The sequence below is a fragment of the Amblyomma maculatum genome, chromosome 10, assembly GCF_055883805.1.
Source record: "Amblyomma maculatum isolate TAMU_Amacu chromosome 10, ASM5588380v1, whole genome shotgun sequence".
Lineage (NCBI taxonomy): Eukaryota > Metazoa > Arthropoda > Arachnida > Ixodida > Ixodidae > Amblyomma > Amblyomma maculatum.
The window spans coordinates 65,650,269-65,675,397 of NC_139353.1; the positions used below are offsets into that span (position 1 = coordinate 65,650,269).

The 25,129-nt window shown below is 47.4% G+C and overlaps 1 long non-coding RNA gene across 1 annotated transcript; it reads right to left on the minus strand.

Moving 5' to 3' along the window:
- Positions 1-19: 19 nt before the first annotated feature.
- LOC146176714 (uncharacterized) lies at positions 20-23,169 on the minus strand. Its single transcript, XR_014701204.1, has 3 exons — positions 23,013-23,169; positions 13,710-13,786; positions 20-106 (listed from the first exon to the last, which is right to left on the minus strand). It is a non-coding gene; the product is annotated as an uncharacterized LOC146176714 (long non-coding RNA).
- Positions 23,170-25,129: the final 1,960 nt, after the last annotated feature.

The window sequence follows — 25,129 nt, forward strand, 5'->3', positions numbered from 1 at the left end:
GTAATGTGGTTTGACTTACCTCCTTTGGGAACATCAACTTTAAAATATGTAATTACAGTGCACTCCTTTTCCGCCCACAGAAATCTATAACCTGCTGGAGGCACAGCTGTTGATTGTTGAAATGAGAAATTAGTTTTATTGCATCAACATGACAATCGGCGAACACATTTCAGTCAGTCCAAGGATGTATATTCCAAACCTAAATTCCTAAATTTGAAATGTTGAACACCTTGCTATATTAATATATCCACCAATTTTTTCAACATATATAAGTAGCAAAACTGAGAAGAATGCAGCCACTTACGGTGAATTACTTGCTTACAGTTATTGTGTTTCTTGGGTCAGATATGTTTTCGCCGCACAAGCGATCGTAACTGCAAAATCCGTTTAACAGCGGGCTGGCAGTAAGCTCACATAACTATATTTATGTGAACTTACTCTAGTTTTTCTTGTTATGGCGGTTACAATAGATTAAGCCGCTGCTAGGTTAGCCCAAAATACTGTAGTCAGAAGTTCGGAAGTGTTCTGCCCTCTGTATTGCCAACAACAGTCAATGAATGTTACTATTTCTGTCTCTTGTGGCATAGTATTTGTGGTGCTATTGAGCGTTTTATCGAGTAGACACGAGACAGTAAATGTGAGAGTGACATTAATGCTAGCAAATATCGTCCCTCGGAAGCGTACAAAAACATAGACAAGGCCCTAACAGCAATGAAAAGTTTGAAAGCAGCTGGGTAAGGTCTGGTATCTGCTGCTTTTTAAAACATCATGGAGGGATTGATACGGCTAAATTACCTGAAGACCGGCAAAATAGTGGAAAAGCGCCAGCATCATGTTATAGCAAAAGAAAATGAATGTCATCATCATCATCATCATCAGCCTGACTATACCCACTGCAGGGCGAAGGCCTCTTCCATATTTCTCCAAATAACCCGGTTCTGTGCTAGCTGTATCCACTTGACCCCTGCGAACGTCTTAACCTCATCCACCCACTTAACTTTCTGCCGCCCCCTGCTACGCTTTCCATCCCTTGGAATCCAGTTTGTTACCCTAAGCGACCATCGGTTATCATCTCTTCGCACTACATGTCCTGCCCATGCCCATTCATTCTTCTTGATTTCCACTAGAATGTCAGTAATTTGAGTTATTTCTCTCACCCACTCTGCACGCTTCCTATCTCTTAATGTTACCCCTACCATTTTTCGTTCCAAATCAATGTCAAGGATGTGAAAACACACCACGCGATCTGCTGTGGCATTACAAGGGTCACCGAAACTTGTTGCGAGGGAGGGACGCAATATCCAAACGCCATGCCTAGCGTACCAATAAATGCATTTTTCCCAGAGTAAGTGGTAGCGATAGCCTGTTTTTCAATTTCCTACCATCTCGTCTCTCGTGCTTTGCGCTGTCAAGCTTCGCTCGAAAATTTATATTTATGCACCTATCGCAGCTGCACTTCACTGGGACGATAAATTCGCGATGTTTACCTTCTTGCAGAACTGAAGAATTTTGCTTAAAAAACGCAGCAAATTCGTAACGCATTCAGGCTCGTGGTTCAGTCAACGCAAGCAGTGAAAGTTCGTGCATATTTTAACTTTTGGCTCTCAAGTTTTCTGTGAATATCCTTTTCTGCCCAATGTGGCAAAAGCTCTATATTGCCTAATTTCCGCCAAAGTTACAGTCCGGGTCGTTAAGGCAGCGTCCCTCACGGGTGCTGCACTCGCTAGTTTTCCTTGTAGATGCCGGCGTACGACGGGGAGAAGCTGCGACGAGATACCGGTGAACGGGATCGACGAGCCTATGGGGACGGATATCGACTGGAGTTACGGGCAGGGGCACAGTTTGGTTGCGAGGCTCATCTTATTGAGAAAGAAAGTACTCAGGCCCATCATAGGCGGGACGAGGCTCCTCTGGTTTGGCAAGGAAGCGTCGAGGTCCATAGTGGTATTGACTGTCGCCGTTGTGATACGATAGAGGGGTGATGAAGGTACGGCTACGGTAGTACCGCGAAGTGTGGCCGGCTCCACAGCAAGTGAAGCAAATTGGCCTGTCGTCTGAGGGGCGCCCCTATGCAGGATTATGACTAACCTATCGACGTGGGGAAGCCTAGCTGGCGATAGCAGCCGCCACTAGAGGAGCAGGGTGCGATGATTGCGTGGGCGACTTTGGCAAGTTCTTGGCCAAATACGGCCTGTATCATGGCCACGATGTCGGGCAGCGGAGACGTAAATGGTGTAGGAGCTAAGGCCTCGAATTCTCTCCGGGTGATCCGTGTCATGTTCGTTGGATAAGAAGGATGTAGCAAAGGGGCCGGATCTTTGCGGGATGATGTAGCTGCCCTGTTTGGAAGGCTCTCTAAGTTATATACGAGGCATCGTTGTTTAGCCTGCTGGAATTTTCGACAGACTTGAAGCACCGAGTCGACGGAAGAGCAATCCATGCAGAACAGGACGTTGAACGCAACATTCGCGATACCCTTCAGGATATGCCCTACCTTGTCACTTTCCATCGTGGAATGGAGCTGTTCACCCTGCAGCACAACACAGCGCCTCTTGAATGTGGGCAAGGTAGGCATCCGTGAGGAATTGGGGACGAGAAGAATGTTCTTTTTTTGCTGCGAGAGCCCACCCAGGGCTCCCTGAACTAGTCTTGAAGCGTTTGCTTACAGCTTTCCCACGTCACCAGCTCTTCATCGTTATTTTTAAACCACTTGCAAGCTGTTCCCACAAAATGATGTTGGCCACCATGTTGGTCGCGCCCCAGTGATTGTTCCTGCTGCAGAGCTCCTACTCATCCAGCCAATCGTCAACCTCTGTCTTGTCTTCGCCATTAAAGATGGGAGGATGGCGGATTGTCGTGAGCTCTACTGGCTGAGCCGAAGTTGCCGCGGTGGTAGGGGCTGCCTCGGAGGTCATAGAGGCCATAGTTAACATCGCTGTGAGGCCAGGTAGTTGGTGGTCACTGCGCAAACCCAGCTTTTTGCAGTGTAAGGGGGTAATCTGTGCGCACATGGATCTTTGTTCACCTCCATCAAAATGATACGTGGCAAGAAGGTTAGGTCTGGAGACACAACTGCTTATGACTTAATTGTGTGAATGTTCTGGCAAGTGCCAACCTTCTATTAGCACCAACTACCATTGCTACAGCTTCATCTTCTTTCTGCCTCACTGTTGCTGGTCGTCTTCTTGAACGTTCAGCAACACAGGGCATATATGTGAAAATATGAGATAATTCACGCTGCACAAATCCAGGTCCCGCTCTACACCTTACCTCATCAATTCTCGGAGCTAGCGCTTGCCGCTCAGGAGCGTTGCGTGCATCTCTGCGCTGGCTCAGTATCAACAAAGCAGATGGTGCTAGGCTAATGTAGATCCACTGCTACTTGCCTTGCAAGGGCAAGGACTGCTCGAAAATAACTGTAATTACAGGGCGTACGCATACCGCATGAAGATACCTTCCAGAAGTATTCGACGACGCCATTCCCAAGCGTCGAATACTGACACCCGGTTGAGTGAATGCCCCAGTGACGCTCTAATGTCGCTAATGGCTGCAACTGCAAGAGGCATTCAATTCCCGAGCCTGAAATGCATCAGCTGAGTGGCTCCTGCCACTTGCATACAGCGGTACCACACTAATTTTTGTGTGGCATATTAGAGTAGCAAAATACTTTTATAGGTTTAAGAGGCGGATCCTTGGGCGCCGCAGCTCATATGGGGAACAATAACTGTTGCTAATGCAAACAAAGAGCGTATCATCAGGCGTGCCTAGCATTTCGTGGTTTGTGGCAATGAATGGAGCAGGACTGAGTATCCGCATTGTCAAAATTTTTTTGAGAGGATAAGATCCTTAGCAGGGAATTTATAGAAGTAAAAACATGTATCATGAATGGCAGGTAGGAATCGTGGTCAAGGATTACGGTACAAAATTGCCGAATTTCTGTGTATTCGTTTTCACAACGTCTGTGGTTCTACTCGAGATGTGGGCATTCTTGCAGCAGGTTCTTCGAAGGTTATCATGGCGCCTCAGCATAATATTGATGCTCGTTCTCTCCAATCAGGTGTGCGAGCGAAGCATCCGCAACGTAGCCAGCGCGAAACTCAGGCTTCCAGTCGCTGCGTACCTGATTTACGTATGAGGCGATGCGTGCCTTTCGAGCACATTCTATGATGTAGTACACCGCTTATGTTAAGGCTGTCGTGTGAGCTGGCCATCACACCTCATGGTCAATACGTGACATTTTCAAATGTGATAGCACCTCTTACATGTCACTACTGGAAGTCCTTATTATGCTGCAGCTTTGGCCTTTGGACTCCCTGGATTGATGCTTGGAGTGCGGTTGCTGTGAGCGCGTTCTTAAATCTCAGGTCAGCGAGAGAATCTCTTTCAGCTGACTCAGTTTTACAGGCTGTAATGTGATAGTCAGCACACAGCCATCGACATGCACCAGTGCGTTGTGCGACGAAGACAAAGAAGAAGTACGCTGGGCTCGCCGTTGCAAAGTCCTCTGCTCACAGCTCTCCATCTGAGCGTCAATAAACGCCCTATTACAATTGGCGGAGGTGCCGGAAACGATCCCATCCAAACTGGAATTGCGAAGCCGTACACTGCCCTCTACGACCGCCATGCAAGACGAGTCCACTTCGACGCTGCCGGCCGTTCCACCCACGATCGTGTGTTCTGGCGTCGTGCGCCAGCGTGACCCTTGCATCTTCAGTGGCACGGCCGATCAAGATGTCGACGACTGGCTGTCATCGTATGAAAGAGTAAGCAGCTACAACAAGTGGGATGACTCATACAAGCTCAGTAACGTCATATTCTATCTGACGGACGTGGCGAACCTCTGGTTTCGCAACCATGAGGCTGACCTGTCATCTTGGTCGACGTTTAAAAAGAATTTCGCGGAAGTGTTCGGCCGCCCGGCAGTGCGTAAGCTTCGTGCCGAACAACGTTTACACAATCGTGTTCAGCGCGCTGATGAGACCTTTACCAGCTACATAGAAGACATCGTTGATCTCTGCAAACGAGTCGACCCGGCCATGCCGGAAGCGAACAAAATCCGCTACATCCTCGAGGGCATTACTGAGGACGCCTTCCAGATGCTGGTAGCGAAAGATCCCACCAGCGTTAGTGAAATCGTCAAGCTTTGCCAGAGCTACGACGAGCTCCGCAAGCGGCGCGCTTCTAGGCGCCGCTCCAGTGTGTGCGACGAAGGCGTATCCGCATTAGCCCTGGGTGGTTCGCCAACTTCTGAAGGGAGCCCGCTGAATCAACAGATCAAAGATTTTATTCGTGAAGAGGTCGCACGTCAACTCTCACTCCTTCCCCATTTTCAAGACTCGGGCCGCCTCGTTCCTGAACTGGCTCCATCTTTGGCCCCTACTATACGCCGTGCCGTGCAAGAACACGTCGCTGATGTTTTGCCGTCGAACCCCGTGCTGCCGCCTGTGACGGCACCTCTCACGTATGCCCAAGTAACGGCTAGGCCACCACCTTCGCCCACGTCTGGCTCCTACGTGCAGGTCCCTGCCTACCGTTCACCGCCGCATGCTGAGCCTTCGTTCCAAGCCCCGCCCTCAAGGTTCCGCCCACATCCTATGAAACCTTGGCGTACTACGGACAACCTTCCGATTTGCTATGCCTGCGGTCGGCCGGGCCACGTTGCACGCCTTTGTCGCCAGCGCCTCCAACCTTCACAGCCTGACATTCGACTTTACCCGTACGATACCGACTCACGCTCGCAAATGATTCCGCCCGGTTCTCAATTTGTCTCACAAGATCGCCAAACCTATGCCACTCGTCGATCAGCTTTCTCCAATGCTGCGACGTCCTACCAGCACCGTTGAGGGAAACTAACAGTCGCAGTTCCGGGGGCAAGAACTGCGCTTGTTTCGAATTCCTCAAGTCCTCCGCGTCGTCCCGCTAATGCTATCAAAGTTTCTGTAGAAGGCGCCACAGTTCTCGCTCTCGTCGATACCGGTGCAGCCGTCTCCGTCATCAGTGAAGCACTCTGCCGTCGAATTCGCAAAGTGACCACTCCGATTTCCGACTTTTCGCTCCGCACCGCCTCATCACAGCACATTCACCCCACCGCATCTTGCACAGCCCGTGTGCTCATTCAAGACGTCTTGTACCCCATCGAGTTTATTGTTCTGCCGAACTGCTCGCATGATATCATCCTCGGATACGATTTTCTATCGACTCATCAGGCCGTTATTGACTGTGCTCGTGCGCAAATTGCCTTGGCCCCCCTCTATGATGCCCCCTTTTGCGATACCCCTCCCCGCACTGCAAAACTTCTCGTCGCCCATGACACCGACATTCCTCCGTTTTCTGCTGCCCTCGTACAACTGTCTTGTGAGTGGGTAACTCCTTTGACTGCGATTTTTACACCTTCCGAAGCCGCCTCCCGTCATCCCTACCTCCTTTTTCCGTTCGCAGTTCTCGAAATTCAAGACGGCAAGAGTGCACTTTACGCCTCGAACCCATTTTCTTGCCCAGCAGTTCTGCTCCGTGGCGAATGCATTGGACGTCTTGAAGAGCTTGATCCCGGTCATATCACCACTCTTGCTGACTCAACCCCCTCCTTCGAAGTTAGTCTGTGCTCTTACGATGTTGCGACCGCTTCGACGCCCTCCGACGTTTTCCAACATGCTATTGATGCTGATCTTCCACTTGCGCAACGTGATCAACTTGTCGCCCTCTTGCAGAACTTCGCTTCTTCATTCGACCTTCCTCAAACTCACTTGGGCCGCACGTCTGTCGTAGAGCACACCATCGACACCGGTAAAACCGCACCTTTGCGCCAGCGCCCCTATCGCGTGTCGGCTTCGGAGCGCCAAGTAATTGCTGATCATGTAGACGACATGCTCCGTCGTGGTGTCATTCGGCCATCCCACAGTCCCTGGGCGTCTCCAGTTGTGTTGGTACCTAAGAAAGATGACTCCTTCCGGTTTTGTGTCGACTACCGCCGGCTCAACAAGGTCACGCGCAAGGACGTCTATCCTCTGCCACGCATCGATGACGCACTGGACTGCTTGCAGGGCGCCGAGTTTTTCTCCTCGTTGGATTTACGATCTGGCTACTGGCAGGTGCCAATGGATGACGCTGACCGCTCTAAAACTGCCTTCATCACACCAGATGGATTATATGAATTCAACGTCGTGCCCTTTGGGCTTTGCAACGCCCCGGCCACATTTGAACGCCTCATGGACACTGTGCTTCGCGGATTCAAGTGGCGAACCTGTCTTTGCTATCTCGATGATATCGTAGTCTTTTCTACCGATTTTCAATCCCACCTGCTCCGACTGAAGGACGTTTTCACTTGTCTCGCCACCGCCGGCCTCCAACTGAATCTGAAGAAGTGCCGCTTTGCTGCTCGCCGACTAACTATTCTAGGTCATGTCGTTTCTAAGGATGGCATTCTTCCCGATCCCACCAAACTTCTTGCAGTTGCCGAATTCCCACGCCCGAAATCACTGAAGCAGCTACGAAGTTTCATCGGCCTGTGCTCCTACTTTCGCCGCTTCATCTTAAATTTCGCCTCTATTATTGCTCCTCTCATCCAGCTCCTCTCCGGTAGCTCCGACCTTTCCGCATGGACACCTGCTTGTGATGACGCCTTCAACACTTTACGCCGTCTTTTGGTTCCGCCTCCCATCCTCCGCCACTTCGACCCGAATGCGCCAACTGAGATTCACACTGACGCTAGCGGTATTGGGATAGGCGCCGTTCTCACCCAACGCAAACCTGGTATTCGAGACTATGTGGTGGCGTACGCAAGCCGCACCTTGACCAAGGCAGAGTCCAATTATTCTGTTACGGAAAGAGAATGCTTGGCCATTTTTTGGGCCATCGGCAAATTCCGTCCGTATGTCTATGGCCGACCATTCTATGTGGTCACTGATCATCACGCTCTGTGCTGGCTGGCGTCCCTCAAGGACCCGTCCGGCCGCCTTGCTCGCTGGGCTCTTCGCCTCCAAGAGTATGACATTCGTGTCATATATCGCTCAGGCCTCAAGCATACTGACGCGGACGCTCTTTCGCGCTCACCGCTGCCTCCCTCTTCGTTGTCTGATGAGGTCTGCGCCTACGATTTGTCTTCGCTTGCCACTATCGACATGGCCACGGAACAGCGGCGCGACCCATGGATATCTACACTTCTGGACTTTCAAGTCACTCTCCAGGTCGTTTGTCTAGGGCGCTTGCCCGCCAAGCTCACCAATTTTCAATTCGTGACGGGCTGCTCTATCGCCGCAATTATCTTCACGACGGAAGGAAATGGCTTTTAGTCATCCCCCGTCATCTCCGCGCCGAAATTTGTGCTGCTTTCCATACTGATCCGCAGTGCGCCCACGGCGGAGTGTTGAAAACCTACACACGCTTGCGTCTACGCTTCTTCTGGCGTGGAATGTACCGCTTTGTCCGCCATTTTGTCCGCTCTTGCCAGTCTTGCCAACGCCGAAAAACTCCTCTCAAGTCTCCTGCTTCGTTGCAGCCGTTGCCCTGTCCTGCCCGTCCGTTTGATCGTGTCGGCATAGATCTATACGGTCCCCTTCCTACAACTTCAGCTGGCAACCGCTGGATTATCGTGGCAGTGGATCATCTGACCCGCTACACTGAGACATCATCATTGCCCTCTGCTTCCGCACGCGAAGTGGCTGCCTTTATTCTGAAAAACCTGGTCCTTCGCCATGGTGCCCCTCGCGAACTGCTCAGTGACCGCGGACGCGTTTTCTTATCAGACGCTCTTGAGGCTCTCCTGAAAGAATGCCGCATCATACACCGCACCGCTACCTCGTACCACCCTCAGACGAATGGACTGACAGAACGTTTCAACCGCACTCTCGGTGACATGCTGGCTATGTACGTGAACACCGACCATTCCAATTGGGACCAAGTTCTACCGTTTGTTACTTACGCATATAACACCGCGACACAGGCCACTACTGGATTCTCTCCATTCTTTCTCCTTTACGGGCGCGAGCCACCCTGTACTACGGACACACTTTTTCCCTACCGCCCTGACGTTTCCGAATCTTCCCCGCTATCCGATGCCGTCACGTACGCAGAAGAATGCCGTCAGCTCGCCCGCTCTCTCACAGCAGAAAATCAGTGGCAACAAAAATACCTCCGTGATACCGGCGAAGCTTCGTCATATCTCCCGAACTCTCTGGTGTGGCTCTGGGTGCCCTCCACAACCCATGGCCTTTCAAAGAAGTCTGTTGCTCGCTACCACGGGCCATATAGGGTCCTCCAGCAAACATCTGCAGTCAACTACGTAGTTGAGCCCGTCACGCCCTCTGCGGACTTGCGTCGCCGTGGTCGTGAAACAGTTCACGTGAACAGATTGAAGCCATTCTATGACCCCGCTGTGCTTTCCGCGCCATGAGTCGCCAGGATGGCTCCTTTTTTTTACCCGGGGGGAAAATGTAATGTGATAGTCAGCACACAGCCATCGACATGAACCAGTGCGTTGTGCGACGAAGACAAAGAAGAAGTACGCTGGGCTCGCCGTTGCAAAGTCCTCTGCTCACAGCTCTCCATCTGAGCGTCAATAAACGCCCTATTACAAGGCATTCAAGAGCTTTCAATCAGTGCCAGGCAGAGCCCTTCACCAACCCGGAACAGTGATAGACATATGTAGGCGAAAATTTTTCTTTGCATCATCTTGTACACTTCTCTTCCGACGTCTTCATTCCGTCGAAATGGTGCACGACAGGGTGCACGCTTTACCCTAAATCCGGACTCAAACGTTGCCAATGCGTACTGACGGCACACAAGGAAATTGATGTATCGAACTGTGTTGTATTTCACAATAACCATCGCATGTTGGAGAAAGAACGGATCGAGGCCTATAAAAGAGCTGGTGATAGGCCTTGCATACGTTTTATGTTTGCTACGCTTGTGACATCCCTTTAACTTATAGTAGCAATAAAAACATTATTTGTTATCTTTTAATTTGTAACAAGAACTTTGATAAACGTCCTTGCCAACGTGTTTGCATTCCAGTCTCCGTTTTTTATTCAGCCCTTAGTGATCAAGGGCTCTTTGCCTGATCGACAGGCACCAAACGCATTTTCACTTTTCGCAGAGCAACTGGTTGCCATTCCTCCTGGCAATGTCCGTCCAGCTTTCACCCGCCGCACGCTCCCCCCCCCCCTCCTCCTCGAGCGATGCACCCAGTTGGTTCCGCTTCCCCTAGAGGCGCAACAGGTGATCATTTTATCATTTTGTTACTCACGAGGCACTTACTGAAGTAATCGCCAAAAAATCAAGTAACCTGTGATATCAGGCAATAGGAGGCATATATTTGCAAAATGTGCTGTTCAACTAATTTTATCCGCTTATCAATAAACTTATAGAAAAATCCTTCGTATATATAACCGACACTTGTAACAGATTACATGGGCTGAGAGAAAATATTTGACTAAATGGAAAGCAAAAAGCATGTAGGCACTGCGGAACAAGTTTGTACATGAGCTTGTGTGAAAGCACTGAAGGACACCCACGGTGGCCGTGTAGTTACATGGACTTGTGCGCAAAATATAATGCCAATAATGAAGAATGTTGGACAAAGCACACAATCTTTAATTAACTAACCATCGCTTGCTTACAAGAAGTACTATCCACTGACCAGGTCCTATTGCGGATGCGGAGACAGAATGACATGGCGGAAGAGCTGGTGATGGCACTGATACCATGTGGCGTAGAGCTGCAGCGGAAATAAGATTGGAACAATTACCCTATAAACTAAGCGAAAAAATATAGTAACCTTCGCTATAGCTGTGAAGCTCGCGCAATTCTTACATCAAAGGCACAGCCACCCTGTGGACAGAACAACTTCTTTAATCAGAGCCTACTGACATTGATTGGAACTTAATGTAGCAATAATAAACGAAATGGCTCCGTCTGTCGAATTCTACTTCCAGAGATCATTACTATGCTTTACAATAAAGTGTTGTTTGCGCAATTAAGCGCATTTATGCAGCTGCAGTGGCATACATTTCTTACACTTTAATATGATTCGCTAGCATGAATGCATTGCGGATGCGGTCTTTAGAAAAAAACGATATTGCAAGAGAGCAGCTAACGCTGTTTAGCTGCATTAATGCAAAATTATGTTTCGCACTGCTGCCAATTATGTTCCTCGATGTGTCTATTTCTTGTGTCTAGACTGTATTCAAAGGGTAGGTTCCCAGAGCAGTGGGAGGGGGATGTGAATGTTACGTGCGTGCATCGTTTTGGTAAGAATGTGGGGATCAAGACCTAGGAAGCGGTCACAAGATCGCACTCAATTCAGGAATATAGAAGAGGCATTTGACCAGCATTTGGGTAAATTTGGGGGAATATGATGATAAAGACGCGCATAGGACACATGCAGTGATTTTATGTGATATATTATAGTATTCCTTGCACTATAGAGAAATATTCACCTTGTAAAATGTTAGTCACTCATAAAACTTTGGTTGGGGGCCGTTGCCCTTGCTTTCTATAACAGTACGGTCCCTTTGTATATGTGGTTCTTTTTGAAAGCACATCATCAGGGTTTCGTGTTCAGAGGTTGACACACTACGATTATGAGCAGGATAAAATATTTAGTTATTTGACGTGCAGGACGCAGAATTGATTGAGTGCTGCGTATGGCGAAAGCAATTTAGGGGGCGCCATAGAAGCACCATAGTTAAGGAGGGAGATGAGCATAAGAAGTTCACAGGGATCAAGTGGATGCAGCTAGCACAGGATCGCGTTAATTGAAAGAATATGGGAGCTGCCTTTGCCCTGCAGTGGAAATAGGTCGGCCCATGATGATGATGAAGTTTATAGAAGCGCGAGCATACCTGTAAGCAATTAGGAGAACGTTCAAGCTTTACTTTGCGAGTAAACGTGATAAGGGCGACTCTAATTATCTCACTTTAAATACCCGTACGTTTGTATCCCTCCGTCGTTTCAACCATATAGGTGCGCCAAATAGAGCGTCCTATTCCTGTCTTCTTGACGTCGTTCACACGAAGTCTCTGTTTTCGTGTAGCACGACTGACACCAGAATGCAAATCCACGAAGGAAGCTCCGACATTTTACGAGCATCTGCCAGTACTGTCAAATCCGACAGCATGTTTTCCTTCCTCTCAATAAAAACCCCACCCCTCCTTCTGGGAAGTGATCCTTCTGACCACGCAACCCACTGATCAGCTTCGACTAGTAGAGCATGCCAAGCTAGAGGGAACAGCCAGATGGATCCTGTACTATAGGGCGTAGCGTCTGACTCAATTGTTGTTAAATGAAGTTTTTACCTCTCCTGCATCAGATAATGCATCCGCACCAGTACAAATCACATCACCCCAAGTGTTCAATCTTAGAGACCGGCTCTAGAAATTATGTGGGTACACACTGCTGCTTGTGTTTGATAATAAACTAATCGCTGCTTAATAATCAAGCAGACAACCAATCACAATATCAGCCTTAGCATTGAGCCAATAAAATCTTGATATGCCACATAGAGTCCTAAAAAGCATCTATCAATATTTCAGCTAAGTTGAACGACTCTTCTTTGAATGAACCATGCAGTTTGCAGCACAGCATAAAGGTGTCATCTTCCGACAAACAGACGTGTTATGTCTATGAGTGTCAGCGTTGCCGAATCCGACATTATGTTTTCGCCGGCGCTTTTCAGATTCGGCCTTGAAAGTCTCTTTTCGAAGTGTGGTTGGATAGCGTTGGGGGTTTTTCGGCAGGAGTTGAGCACGCGTCCTGTAAAACACATGAGCCACTCCGAAGCAAACATTTCATTAATCGGCTATATAGAGGCTTATTTTCCAAGTTAAAAGTAGAGAAACTCATGTGGCGCATTTGTTTGGAACCGCTGGCATTAGAAATATTTTATACTAGGTGAACATTTCATATTTAGAAAGTGTAATGTAATCTGTGTCCTGTATATGGCCTAAAAATATCAGCTAGTGTTTGAACTACAGTCGATAACAATGCACCTATTATACGAACTGCTATATTTTTTGTTTTCATGAGTTTAGTAAACACTGTATAGACAGTCAAACAGAAGTAGCTTAGTGTTATTACCTTCCACAATTTTAAAATAGGGCATTTTTAGAAATACATTTTATTTCGTTCGTTATGAGCTTTCCTTTATCAAACGTATTTCCGATGATCTGCACAGGACAGTACTCCTTAAAAGCACGTTGAGGAAGAAAATCGATTTCTGTCTTTATCTGGATCTGCTTTCAACCGCTCTGTATTCCAGGAGCACGCATGTTGTTTCCATATATGACCATGTTACTGGCTTTTAAAAAACGCGGAACTAAACACTTATATATTAAGTTCCACCTCTATATGCAGCGGTTTGCTTGCATGTACAAATGCCTCATGAGCAATGATGTCAGCTGAGTTTTATTGTTTTCGACGGATAGAACAGTAAGCTCGTGTCGTCTCTTGTTCCTTTTCGTCTTCTGTTTTGCGCTGCTTTCAGAGGAGCTTATATATTGTGGGCCAGTGCATCGCCTTTGAGTGACGATATTAAATTATAGTTTTGTATGTGAGTAAATAGAATCTCTAAAACTGGGTCAAAAATGTGTGAAGGCGGAGCTTCCTGGAAGTAGGAACTACTGCAGAGCAGAAGTACTGTTTCAATAGCTGTTATATAATTTTTATCTATTTTACGAGGAGAGAAGCGCTGAACATGATAAAATACGGATTCTTACTACTGTTTCCAACGCTGGTCATTATGTCGTATCCCTCACTTCCACATTTAAATTGAAAGCTTTGTCGAAATGAATGCCTAGAAGAGAAAGAGAATCCCACAATTTACGGTTGTGTACTCTCGCCGCACTAATAATCATACAACCAAAATTACTAAGTTTCGGTTGTACCCAATGCATATAAGACACTGGTAACTTAGTAGCGGAGTGACTGCAAAGAAGAGGACTTAAATTTCACAACTATCATTTATCATACCAGACCATTATAGCCACATACCAAAGGAATTCACTGCCGGGCGGTGCTGGCTAGTGGTATGATCATCACAAAAATGATGTCGCGATTGATGATAATCTGATTGCATGCTGGGGTGTACTACGGGATATGGCCGGGCGCGACAGTAATTCATTGCATATGAAGGAAAGCCATCATATTGGCATCGATCACGAGCAACTTACTGTGGGACCCCTCTGAAGCCCCTTCATTTGACTGCCTCCACTGTCTCGCTGCGTTATCCGCATGACCACTTTCCTCCTTCTACACAATCTCCTTCCTGCTCCTACCTCTGCGCGTTCGAATGAAAGAGGCAGAATGACTCCGTATGTAGTCAAGACAGGACTGCAGCGTCAGCATTCAGGAATTACTGAGGAACAATGCTAAAAACACACAGTAAAATTCAGTTTTGTGACTCCTCATTGCACAAAACATTATGCACGTTGCCCGCGCCCTACCCGTTTCTTTGAAGCAGATAGAAACACATGACCAAAACCGTTAGTACGTATGCGAGACAGTCACCATGTATCCTTGGAATTAAATTTTGTATTCAGTCCACTCCTCCGTTTTCTATAGCGTGCTGCTCCTAGTAACATTAAAATACATGCGTTTGCACCGCACTTATTGAGGCAGGAGACTTCCACGATGACGTTTTCTTAACGACGGACCTCGTCGATGCAGCAGTAGTGTGCCGTTTGCCTCGTCGACAAAATACGGATAGAAATTACGCACTAGAATTCCAGAAATGCATGGACTGGTTCGTTGCTATTTCTGCGCAGCCGTTAAGCGCCTAGCTGCGGCCATAATAACATGGATAGCAATTGAACTACGAGAATATTTGTGGTAAATGTGAATTGTTATGCTATTCCATGTTTTCAGATGTTTTTTTTTGTCTTTAAACACATGCCTGGGGAAACACAATACAACCAAAGTTGCATTTTGAAAAGACTGGTACAAAGGATAAGTAGTGGCCGGCGTTTGGACAGATGAAGTACAAATTATAATTCCGCTCTACATTTTGCACTAAAGCAAAGTACTCAGTTTTCTATTCTGTAGTTTTGTTATTTTTCAATTGTTATGCTCTCTGAGTTCGTTGAATGTGTGATCTTTAGAATGCTGACCATTTACGTTGTAAAAAAGTATTTTCATTTATATAAATCGAGTATATTCTTGAACATTATGAAACTATTTTGTAAAGCTGGGTAAAGTTTCCATATGGCGCATTTTTCTAAAACCTGGGGACGAGTACACAGCGCTTAGAAGCGCGTCTTACAAAATAAAGAACACAGATTTCTTCAACTTTTGCACTCCAAATAGATTTTTTAAGTGCCGCAGTTTCCAGCAATAAAACGCGCCAGTGTATACTCAAGAAATTGCTCTGTGATATATTTGCTCGTCTCCCTTTGTCCCCATTTTTGACACCTTTAAATGGAGCACGAACTTGCTGTCGACTGCAAGTCAAATATTACGTTCCTTCGAATTACGTTAGCTGCGAAAGAAGGCCAAACCCCTAAAGAGAGTGACTGAGAGATCAATATAGTGCTTTCTTGAGGGCATTAGCATTAATCTTTCGCATTTTGTATACCATACACACGCCATGCGACGCTTTCTTCGCGTTCTCGACCTTGACAGTCATATCCAACGAGCTAGCCATCTGCATTGTCGCTATTCAGACTCCACTATGCGTCATGAGCAATTAGGCTCTGCGCTGTATCACCCGATGCAACAAAAGCTCAATTCTCAGCTATATTGGCAAAAAATATCGTTCCGGAATAACACCTTTTGTTCCCAAAAATATGGTTTCTCCTCCGCATCACGACGAAGGAGAAACCGACGCGCTGGAGCTGCCACAAGAAAACGCTGTATCAGCTGTATTTTTTTCCCTCCTGTTGCAGGCGAAATTCGCTGCCTTTCTATGACAATGGTTTTAGTCCACAGCACTTTAACAAGTACCTAATTCAATCATTTATTCCATGTAGAGATATGCAAAAGACTGCTGGAGTACTTTTGAAGCGGGCCAGTTGTGTCAAGAAGATTGCTATTTTCACGGCTGCTACCTTTGAAGATTGCATCGATTGTAGTAGCAGAAAATGGGCATGGGAAGATGGCATACCACCAAGCAACTCATCAGGTGAGGCGCTTGGCGAGTGATGAGCCCCTGATATTTAAGAGAATCTCGATTGGGGAAACTGTACAATGACCTCTTCAATACATCTGAAATTTGTTATCCTTCAATCTCTTTCATTTTTACTTTTTCTTGTGAGACGCGGAGTAGTTTTAGTTAATACAGTTGAAACTTTCCCTACGTCACCTATAGAGCCCTTGAATATCTAACCCCAGTGATTCGATTGCTCCCGCAAGTTTTTGCTTGCACAGCTTCCATAGAGAAAGGTTCGCACAAAATTTGAAGGTATTTGGTTTGAACACTGTGAAGTTGTGACGTGGTTACGTTGGGTGCTCATGTACAGACTGGTAGCGGTGGTGACACACATGATAAAATATTTTGACTGACAAGTCGCCTCCTTGTATTATGCGCAGCAATATTCCGATTCATGAGGTCTATGTCTCTGCATATTGGCGCCTAGTGTTACCTACCTAGTATTTTACCTAAAGTGCGAACTAATTACGGAAAGCAAACTATATTTCACATCGTTCTCTCTTTGGAACACAATGCCATCAGCCGTAAAAATTCAGATAAGTACAGGTTCAATTAGGAACTGAAGAGATTTTATTTTCACGGCGCGATGTGTGTAATTTTGCCTGCGACATTATTCTTACTGCGCGTTCTTTTTCCTCTGTAGAACGAATCGTCGGTAATACGTGCATGGCCCGAATAGTAAGCGCACAGCTCTCTTTTCCGGGGGCTGTGGAAACTGTGCGATCACTGTTGTTTTCTTTGAGTGTGGACGAACAACGTCTTTGCTTACGATTTGGCCCAGGGACAATTGCTCCTTGTAAGCGAAGTGGCACTTTTTTACTTTCAGCATTAGCCCTAACGATTTGATTCCGTCGCGCTGTGTGGGAAGTCTTCGCAGGTGGTCTTCAAAATCAGAGAAACCAACGACATCGTCTAAGTACATCAGGCAAATATGCCACTTCAAGCCAGCCAGTACTGTGTCCATTACTCGCTGGAACGTGGCGGGTGCGGAGCAGAGGCCGAATTGCATTACCTTAAACCGGAAGAAGCCGTCTGATGTGATGAACGTGGTCTTCTCGCGATCGCTTTCATCGAGCTCGATTTGCCAGTAGCCGCTCTTTACGTCCATCGATGAGAACTGTCTAGCATTTGAGAGCTCACATGTTCGAATGTGTCGTCGGTGCGCGGAGGAGACCAGACGTCCTTCTTTGTCATACTGTTTAGGCGGTGATGAGAGACGCAGAAACGAAATGTCCCGTCTTCCTTCACTAACACGACTGGTGTCCCCAAAGGCCTCTGATAGCTAGATGACGTCATCACAAAGCATGTACTCGACTTGCTCGCAGATGGCTTGGCGTCTCATGTAGATGTGCGGTAGGGGCTCCGGTGCAGAGGTCGAGCGTGTTAGTCCGTTCGAATACATTGCTTGGTAAGTGGTGTTTGTCGCACCTTCGACGCTGACGAGAAACACTACCAGTAGCTTTACAGGAGACTCCGAATAAGGTATTTTCTGCTGTGGGGTGGTGCCAGGTTGATGTCAACTGTAGGCTGACAAACTTGGTAACGCGCATTTTCCAGAAATTAGTCGCAGACGGGGAATACATATAGTATGCCTGCCAATTCGTCTAGAAAAGCAATCGTCGTGCCCTTGTTGAGATGCCGGTATTCTTCTGTGAAGTTTCTTACCGCAACTGGGACACAACACAAGACAAAGGACAACACAGGCGCTCCTCTTTTTATCCTCTTTCTTGTGTTGGGTCCCCGTAGCGCTAAAAATAATTTAGATATCCGAAAACTAACTAACTCAGCTGTTAACCCTCTTGAAGTTTGTTACCAGCCCATTGAGCTTGTCCTCCCCGGAAGTTAGCGATGCCTTTTGCGACCCCGAGACTTTGATCCAAGAACAAATGTGTCGAAGAGCAACCTGCCATCAGCCGTGCCGATGTCTGCACTACGTACGCAAACTACGACACTTGATCGCGGTGCCACGCACGATTACAGCGACATGTTTCATCGCGGTCATGGTATGGCTGGTATGGCTTTTTCCGCCTAGAGCTTGATGAGCTTGGATCGTAGGTCGATGATCGCCATATGTTTATTTAGGAAGTTCATGCCCAAAATCGCATCGTGCGAACACATCTGTACAACCAGGCCGTTCGTGGGCTAACTACGCCCATATACGGTAATTCTTGCAGTGCATCGCCCCGATGGAGTAATGAGGTTACCACCAGCGAAGCCAATTAGCGGGCCATCCCAAGCGGTCGTAACGTTCCTGAGCTGGAAGGCAAACAGCGCGCCAATGTCTGAATAGTCCGGTCCGGTGTCTTCTAGGGCAGTGACTGCGCGACCGTCAATAGAAACTTCAAGGTCGCTTGCTTGCATCCTCGCATTACACGTGGGCCTTCGTGTCTGATCTCGGTTCCGTCGTTTACTGGGGTCAAAACCGAGGCACATCGTTTTTACTTTGCTGGGCAGCGGTGTCGACTTGAAGTCTGGCTCTTTGTCGTCGATGTTGTTTTGTTATGGTATGTCGTGTTGTGTCATTTTAAACCATGTGGGCGTCATCGTCGAGGTAGGCTTCAAAGAATGAGTCGTCGTAAAATAGTGTCGTCGTCTCTTGTGGTCTGCGGTGAAGGATGTTCCATTTTTTGCCGTTGGGCAGCCTCATCTCCAAAGTTTGCTGCCTCTATGTTTCCCTACGGAGGCTAGGAGACCCTTCTTGGACATAACTATGGCCCTGCGATGCAAATCGTGAGCGGCACGGCGACGTAGAGCGGGATGGGCGGCTTGACGACGCGAACTTTGCCCTGCGCAAGGAGTCGTCAATTTCACGTAGTCGTTCGCCAGGACGGAGCCGTGGGGAGTTGATGGCGAAACCACGCAGGCCGATGCATCTCTATGAGCAGTGGCGTAGGATGTGGCCTGCCTCACCGCAGTGGAAAATGGGTCCTTTTTCACAGTCCTCTAGGCGTCGCACATCGCAGACCAGAATGGCTTATTGGCTTGGTGGGCCGGTCTGGGTGCAGGATTGCATGCGGCAGTGGCGTACATTGGTGCTTCATGATGCTTCATTATATCCGTCAAGGTAGGATCCCCAAGCATCTACAGCAGGTCTTGACAGACGACGTGCGCATGTGTATGTACTTGAGATTGTTGGAATGATGACAGCTGCCAGCACAGCTCTTCCCTAACGACCTCGCGGATAAGGTGTCGCAAGCTGTCTACGCTTGTAGGTAATCAGGCTTAGGGGATTTTACAGACTGCTTCAAGTGGTCCAATGCATTGGCGCATGCGGGACCATGATAGGCCTCTCTAAAGACGACGCCTCTTTTGTCGGGCAGATTCCTGTCAAGGAATGAAAAACCTGATGCCTCCACTTTTTTCATTAGCTGTTTCGCCTGCTCCTCCTCTGTCATGCTTGGTTAGCTCGCTGGAATAGGTGCTTCATTTCCTCGATGCAAACTAGGACAGACTCATTTTGGAGCTGAATTCTTTATTGGAGGAAAGCCTCGACTATTTTTTTTTCTGGCGGAACATGCGAAGGTCGTCAAAAGCACAGCTTTGATTATCTCCCAATCCTTCAAAGAAGTCTCATTATTTTCGAACCAGGTTCATGCAAGTTCCTGGAAATCCAAGTGCACTTGCCTGAGTTTTGTAGCGTTGTTTCAGCCATTGAATGCTGCCACGCGGCAAAAAAGCTCCATAAAGTCTTCCGAATCTTCTGTAGGCGGTCCTCGGAAAATGGGGGGGCTCCCGGGTCTGCACGCAGACAACCGGTGCACTAGACATGGCCATTGCCAATGTTGGGGCCTTCTTGTGCGGTCGAATGGGCTTAAGAAGGCAAACGTGTTCGTAATAGAGCCCTTGAATTCGGCGGCTGGCTCTGTGATCGGCAGACTGGTCCTCCAGTGCTACAGGAACGATGCTGCTGTTTTCACTTAAGGGTAAGCCGATACTCAGCACCTCCACCAGATGTCGCATGGTAGTGACAAGGTCGAAGATACAAATGAAGAGTCAGGGAGTGCACTAAAGAAACTATTTATTTGGCCGACTTGCGCCCGCAGAAAACTAAGCGATTCTGCGGCGGCGATAGCAACAGTATTGATCGGTGGTTGTCGAACAAAGTATGCCCGTTTCGCGCGTCAGCGCAAGATTTAGGAGGGGTAGAAAAGATCGAGTAAAACAGGTAGTGGGGACTACCATACCCTTGAAAATTTTAGAAACACATGAACGTTGCAGGGATCTTTTCATCTTTCCAGATACATATAAAAACATCTTCTGCGAAAAAGGAAACGATATAGCAGCGTGTCGCTACAATGATCATGAACAAAAATACAAGAATCATTCTGTGTGCTAGAATCATAGTGATAAGGCCGCATGCCGGGAACTGCCGGAAAAGAACAAATAAACATTAAAAAATGTTGCGGCAATATCTCTCTCGGGAAGGCGGGCCCCACAGCCGGTGTCACCGAAAAATATGGACATGGCACCATTACGGCCGGAGACCAGGGTGTTCAGAAAACTGTGTGTAGAATCACTCAAGAGTTCTATGTAGATGTCCAGAGTGAAGAGTGACGTTAAATGTTTTGTTCGCTCGGAAAAAGGATCTGAATAGAAAAGAGCTTCATAAGTAAAGCCAACTAAACAACTTTTGTGAACAGGTTGGCTGGGATGGGTGTTTTTGTTGTGTTCTCATGCAAAGGAGGGTTTTTGTGGACATCCGTAAATGCTTTTTGGTGTGCGGTGTCAGTGGAGTGATTTCAGCGTGTGCTTGACATATGCGGTGTGCTGCGTGCTTTGTCCGGAATTGCCCCAGAAAATAGTCGGTTGGATCGAAGGCTTGAGGACGGGGATGATGTGAGCAGCTTTTAAGTAAAAAAATTCTTGAGAGGGGGGTCCTTGCTGTGTATTATAGGAAGATTGAAAATGAAGTGTAAACTTAAAAAAGGTTGGAGAAGACGACGAGGGTGACGATAAGCATGACATGCATTAACCCAAGAATAAAGGCTGTGAAAGTGCCTGGGACAGAGTGGCCCGGGGGTACAATAGAGAAGCGGGGTCTCCAGCGGGTCAGGGACACTTCGGCTGAAAGACAGCAATGCCGTATACTGCTCCCGTGATCTCAATTTCTGCTGTGTCGCACCCTAGAATTCCTGCCCATTCCTGAGCCCGATGCGGAGAGTAAACGGCTGTAGCAACCACCTGCAATGGTCAGGGGTGCCTCCGGAGCTGTTGCCGCCCATTCAGGTGGTGCCCACAACGCCAACATCGCTAGCGTCACCTCCGCGGGCACTTGTGCCTAGAGCTCGCACGACAACGGCAACGACGCCTTCACGAACGCAGCCTGATCAATTCGTACGCCCCCTCGGTGCCTGCTACCTGGATTCCACTGACTGAACCCATGCACAACGCTTCATCTGCCCCAAAACCACGAGCAAAAACGCCGAATGCTAGTAGACTTGTCTTCCCAGGTAGAGCGCATTAGTAGTCTTCGCACTTTGTGTTGTTTTGTTAGTTTTGTGTGCTAGTGTTTGTGTCACTTAGGGTGTATTAAATGTGCGTAGCCTAGTCCATTCTATCGGTCCGAGTGTTCTCCTATTATGTTACAGACTCCATTTTCCCGGTATGGCCGATGGTCCAAGTTACGAAAGACTATCTGACCGAGCAGCGTTCTTCATTCTTTCTGATCGTCATTATGGCTCCCAGTTCTCAAGACGCTGCCCAACGTCCCCTCACGGCTCCATGGGAGCAAATGTGTATGGCTCGTGTGCAGGTAAAGGAATACAAGTTCGCCATCGGTTGCGTCATTTTGGGTGAGCAATGCCGTGATCTTGTCCTCGGTATTGACTTTCTTCGAGAGTATGGTACAGTTATCCGGCGGCCCAGAGAGCAGCGGCCCTTCACTGCCGCACTTCGCATTTCTGTCATGAGCGTCTCACTGCTGCAGCGAAGACGATTCTGATTAAAGTTATTTATGATTACTTGCGTGCATATAACGCAGTAGCAAAGAGAAACCAATAATTCCAGCTTGCTCAAGGCAACCAAGTTGTTAGCAGCATACTAATACTTCATATTGGCCGGGCTACACTCTTCTCTCCAGTTTTTGATTGAGCACCTGTACTTGTTCCTAGAAACTTCTACCCCTTTCGCTAACAATGCTGCTGATCTTGCCGTCAGTCTTTCATCTGCTGCAGCCGAAATTGACGAACCATCCTTTAGCAACGGCACCAACAGCTGCCACTCGCAAAAGGAATACCAACAGGCCTACGAACAACGTTTTGCTGGTAAACCTAATTGCTGAGCTAGTTGCGTTGGGTGTAGGAGCATTGGGTTTTGAAGACGTTTCAATTTGGTGTTGTTGCGAAAAAGAAGTAGGAGTCAGCGCCTGTCCTGTGTGCCTAATTGCGAGTGTCCATTTGATAGTGCTGTGAGTGTTTCCTTTTATGAAGTTTAGCTGTAATTGAAGCACTGCTGTGTCTCGGGCTTTTGTATCTGTGCCGCCTCTATCATTTCCTCTGGGCAAATCCAGAGGGAAGAAGAGAACAGTGTTGCAGTACGAGCCGGTAGCGAGACATGACACCGTAGTAGAGTAGAAGGACGCTTAGCCAAGGAGCTGTAGGCACAGGCGATCTCGTTTAATATGTTATAAAATTGCTCCTTCTTAAGGCATTGTGCCTATTAATTTTTTTGCACAGCCCAATGCAATGCATATCTTTCAAGTATGCGGAATGAAGACCACGCTCCCAAGTGTAAAAGACTACAGTCGCCGTATGCCTCAGGGAAAGCTGACTGGTAATGTACACCTTATCGAATAATTGTGCAAGAAGTTCTATTTGTTGCACGAAATTCTCTACACTACAGCGCACAATATATAAATCTAAATATTATGACAACTTACCATAAATTGCCTGGCTGCATCTGGTATTGCACTTCTTCGGTAACTTCAAGACGGCTGTCATCTTTTTCAGTCGTTTTAGCAGTGACACAACGAAGGGTAGGGCTGCTGAGAGTTGCAAAGGTTGTCATGGCCAGACGAAACGTAATTCCTTTCTGTAAAAGCTGAAAGGAGCAAAATTAGAGGTTAGGAGTATTCGATTCAAAGAGGTTGCGTGAAAACTTCGCACTTTATGCTGTTCGTGAACTATATGTCATTCTGGACAAACATTTTTCTTTAATATTGTAATAGCTCTACAGGACTGTACAAGTTCTGAAGTGCGGAAAAAGACTTTAGCGGTTCAGCCACTGTACCAAGAGTTGGTCCACCCTGTAATCCCTATACTTCTACCGAATAGTGTCTGTAGTGTTGTACACCCATCACACGTGCGAGTCCCCCTAGTTTGCAGCTTCACCCAGATGCGTTGTTACCGCCAGATAGAAGAGCGGAGAAAAAATGTGTACAAGGGTAAACCTCGAATCTGAGAATATGTAATGGAATATATTCAGCCTGAATGTTAGTCGAGAGGTTGCTCGTAATAGCGTTTCATTCGCACAAGGTACACAACGTCGCTGAGCTTACCGCTGTGCAATGAGCGGGCAGGTGAGGCTTGTGCAACTTGCTGTGTAATGTCGCTGAGGCTGCGCACAATCACGGTAAGGGCGGAAGTAAAGCATGGGACTGCTTTGAACAGCCCACTGGAATGAACGGGCGTCCAGACCTACACCTATTCGCCTGTGGTGTAGGTAATAAAGCGGCGTCCTAGGTTGTAGCGGTCAGCTTCGAGCAGCTGCCGATGGTGGATTCGTTGCCTGCCGCGTTTCCGCGCTTCATCCGCGTGCTAATTATAATTGCCGATGTTGACGTCAAGTATAGTCTCACTGTCAGGGTTAATGGGCAGCATAATGTCCAGTGAAGTGGTAACCTGGCGACTGAATATCAGCCTTCATGATATGCCTTCATGCGTCTGAAGCGTTCTGTGAATACAGAAGACACTCGAACAGCTACATTATGTAATATATTATGGAGCCCTATTCCAAGGAAGAGCTGCACTATTATAACGTAATGAAATTGATTTTTTGTGTTCTGCTCACAGACAAAACCCTGGGATGTTCAGCCACAGCGAAAAGTAATGGCCCGTACAGACTGGTACTCATTCGCCGCAGTGCCTAAAGACCTGGTAATTTTCTGGCTTCAGTGGAGATTGCATCCAGCAGGTAATCAGAGTCATGTTGACAAAAGGAGAATTACTCGCTGTCAGTAGGGTATCTAAACTGTTTGGTTATGGCATGGAGCTCCATTCAGTGCTTCACGGTCTGCAGTGCCTAATAGGATGAAACAAACTATATTTTCTTTCGCTACAAAGAGTGCGGGAAAATCACTTTTCCTGCTTCGTTTACAAATACATTCCCCTTGAATGAATAAACAAATCATGTGCAATGTTCAGCACCTTTCAGAAAAGTGTTTTTAAATATCCCAAGAGCACTTTACAGAGACATTTGGAATATGCACGAATACCAAATATTTCGACGTAGAGAATTTCATTACTAAACGTTTTAATTGATCCGATCAAATGTGCAAAAAATACATTGTTAACGGCTAAAACTGCGTATTATGACTCGAAAAAAGCAAATTTACTACAGTTTGTACCTGACGAGCTTCGGTTCAAGACATGTTGCTGTAACAAATATTTGGCAAACTGAACATTCCCAAATGTAAAAGGCGAGAAGGCGAGAAGAGGCGAGAAGCAAGGCACCCGTGTGCTGTGCGATGTCAGTGCACGTTAAAGAACCACAGGTGGTCGAAATTTCCGGAGTCCTCCACTACGGCGTCTCTCATAGCCTGAGCTGCTTTGGGACGTTAAACCCCGCAAACCAACCAACCAAATGTAAAAAATATAGTTACCCAAAGTTTGAAAAGAAGAGCAAAAAGTTTTGCTCGGCAAAAAAAAGCATAAAAATATAACCTGTATATCAAAACAATCAAAACAGACTCATTAGCAGCTCCGTGAGCTAGTGGGGAAGGCGGAGAAACAAGCCCACAGTGCGTAGCTTGTTGGGCATCGTGCGCTGTGAGCCCTT